The sequence below is a fragment of the Saccopteryx leptura genome, chromosome 3 (genome assembly GCF_036850995.1).
Source record: "Saccopteryx leptura isolate mSacLep1 chromosome 3, mSacLep1_pri_phased_curated, whole genome shotgun sequence".
In the NCBI taxonomy this organism is placed as follows: Eukaryota; Metazoa; Chordata; class Mammalia; order Chiroptera; family Emballonuridae; genus Saccopteryx; species Saccopteryx leptura.
Window position 1 is genome coordinate 94952599 of NC_089505.1, and position 2494 is coordinate 94955092.

The 2494-nt window shown below is 50.6% G+C and overlaps 1 protein-coding gene across 1 annotated transcript in view; it reads right to left on the reverse strand.

The window, feature by feature from the left end:
- The window catches only part of PADI2 (peptidyl arginine deiminase 2), a 77665-nt gene extending 76786 nt beyond the window's left edge, over positions 1-879 (reverse strand). The window contains exon 1 of the mRNA XM_066375207.1: positions 817-879. The gene's annotated coding sequence lies outside the window, so the exon portion shown is untranslated. The remainder of the gene's footprint in view (positions 1-816) is intronic.
- Positions 880-2494: the final 1615 nt, after the last annotated feature.

Here is a 2494-nt window from a genome sequence, read left to right on the forward strand (position 1 = left end):
CCTGGCACACAGTAAGTGCTCAATAAATACACAGTTCCTTTCCTTGATTTTTGTGGTGACTTCTGTAAGAGCTAAAATCTTAACACCCCACCAGACTAGATGACTGACCCCCTGCAGTAAAGCCTCGGCGGTTGGGTTTTCTCTTTTTTTGTGTGATGTAAGTGCCTGGCTGAACCTTTGCCCGCCGAGGGTTCCATTTCAAAACCAGCTATCTTGATTAAACACAGGCCAGCCGGGAGACCAGGTCAAGAGCCAGGCTGCCTCCCAGCATTGAGCCTTCTTTGTTACAGAAATCTTGGTTGGTTTTGACCACGGACCATTGGGGCTACTTGTTTTTCTCTTCCTGTACTTCAAATTCCCATTGTTAGGTTTTATTTTTTTAATTAATTAAAATTTTTAATTAATTAAATTTTTAGGGGAGATAGTGAGGCAGACTCCCACATGCACCCTGACTGGGATCTACCCAGCAACCCCATCTTGGGTCGATGCTTGAACTGAGCTATTTTTAGTGCCTGAGGCTGATGGGCTCCAATGAAGCTATCCTCAGCACCCAGGGCCATATTCGAACAAATCGAGCCATTGGCTGCGGGAGGAGAAGAAGGAGAAAAGAGGGAGAGGGGGTGGTGAAGAAGCAGATGGTCACTTCTCCTGTGTGCCCTGACTGGGAATCAAACCCAGGACGTCCATACACCAGCGTGCTGCTCTATCCACCAGCCAGGACCCCACTCTTACACTTTAAATTCACCAATAGGCCTCCACGCTTGAGCCCAACCCCAATGAGAGCAGACCCCTGGCCCATGCCCTCTGTCTCTGTACCTGTGACCTTGCTGTGTGGCTCCAGGCATGCCATGCAATTTCCAGGTCCTGTGAGTAATGAAGCTTTCCCCCACCCCCAAAGTGTCCTGATGGCTATTGATGAAGGGTGTCATGTGACTGTGATGAGAACCACAAGGGCTGGTCCAGTTGTAACATTGGTTTGGAAAGGGGAGATGTCTGGGAGCCGGTGAGTGCCTCTAGCCAGACCAGTACAAAACACTCCCACATTCCTACCCCAGCTCCTCCCTCTAACCTGTCACTCATCCAATACTGGGGTGTAATCACATGCTAGCCTCACCCCACACTTGACCTTTATCTGCCACCACCATCTAAATGGTTCCTGGTAAAGGCTAGCTGTGTTCTGTCAGAAAGTCTTTCTGGATGGGCACCTCCCTGCCAGGTGCACATTCCCCTTCTTCCTGGGCTCAGGTTCCACACATGTTCAATTGGTTCTGCGTTTGCCCCTGGAGGCTGTGTCCTGTCCCTGGAGTGCCCAGTGTCTGGAGCCAGAGCGCCCCCCCCCCCCAGGACCTTCAGCTAATGTTAGGTGTGGGGCACTGGGCTAGGTGTTTTTCATGTTCTCTCATTTCATTCCCACAACAAGCCTTTGAGGGTGGAAGTGGGGTGCTTTCATTCTTGCCATTTTGCAGATGTTGAGACTGAGGCTCTGAGAATGAAGGTGACTTGTAGGCTTGAGGTGAACTTGAGGATGGAGGGGGGCTGTGACCTCTGCCCAGGGAAATGATGGGGCATATCATGGTGGAGGTGACATTTGGGGAGACCCTTGATGGGTGCGCTGGTCTGTCAAGAGGGAGCAGTAGGGAGATGAGGAGAGAGGGGACCGTGTGACCAAGGCTTGAAGGCTTGGACAGTGTTGGGTGTCTTCAGGGAGCACCTGGAGGGTCAGTGGACAGCAGGGCTGAGTGGCAGCTCAGTGTGACTGGGTAGTGAGAGGTCAGGCAGGGCGAGGCAGGCTGCTGGGGTCAGGAAACGGTTCCTGCCTCAAGTGAGAAGTGGGCTCCCAGCCATTTAGAAGTTCTCTCCCACGAAACACTGATGCCCCATTGTCCTAAGAGTCTGCAGTTCTAACACACCCAGGCTAAATAAATCTGCCCTTTTAACATTTTAATATTTTTTTATTTTTGACAATTTAATTCCCTAAGATTTCCTAATCTTAACATTTTAACGACCCAATGTCCTGCATTTCTTTCATTCTAAGCTTCTACTAAACCCAAGAGTTTAAAAATCCGAAGGTTCTATAACTCACACCTGCTGAGGCACCTTGGGTTTCAGACGCTGTAATTTGCAGATTCTATGATTAATTTCGGGAAGATGCTGAGTGTGAGGGTGGGGAAGGCAGGGACAGGTCTGGTGCATTAAGTGTTGCCCCCACCCCCCTCAAGTGTCGACTTCCCAAGGGTTGGGTACAGAAGAGGCATCAGGAAATATTTGCAGAATGACTGTTTGGGCACGAAAGAACAGGGTTGGCTTGGGGTGGGGCTGGGGGCTAGGGGTGGCTCTGGACCCGGTGCAGGGCTTGCTTGCATCGGCACACTTAAGAAGAAAGACTCAAGTGCACTTGTGGGAAGCCCACGCAAAGTTGTAGATGAAAGGTTGAGCGTTGGAGCTCATATTTGAGATAGAAACCATGCCGACACTGGCTTGCGACGAAGTCGGA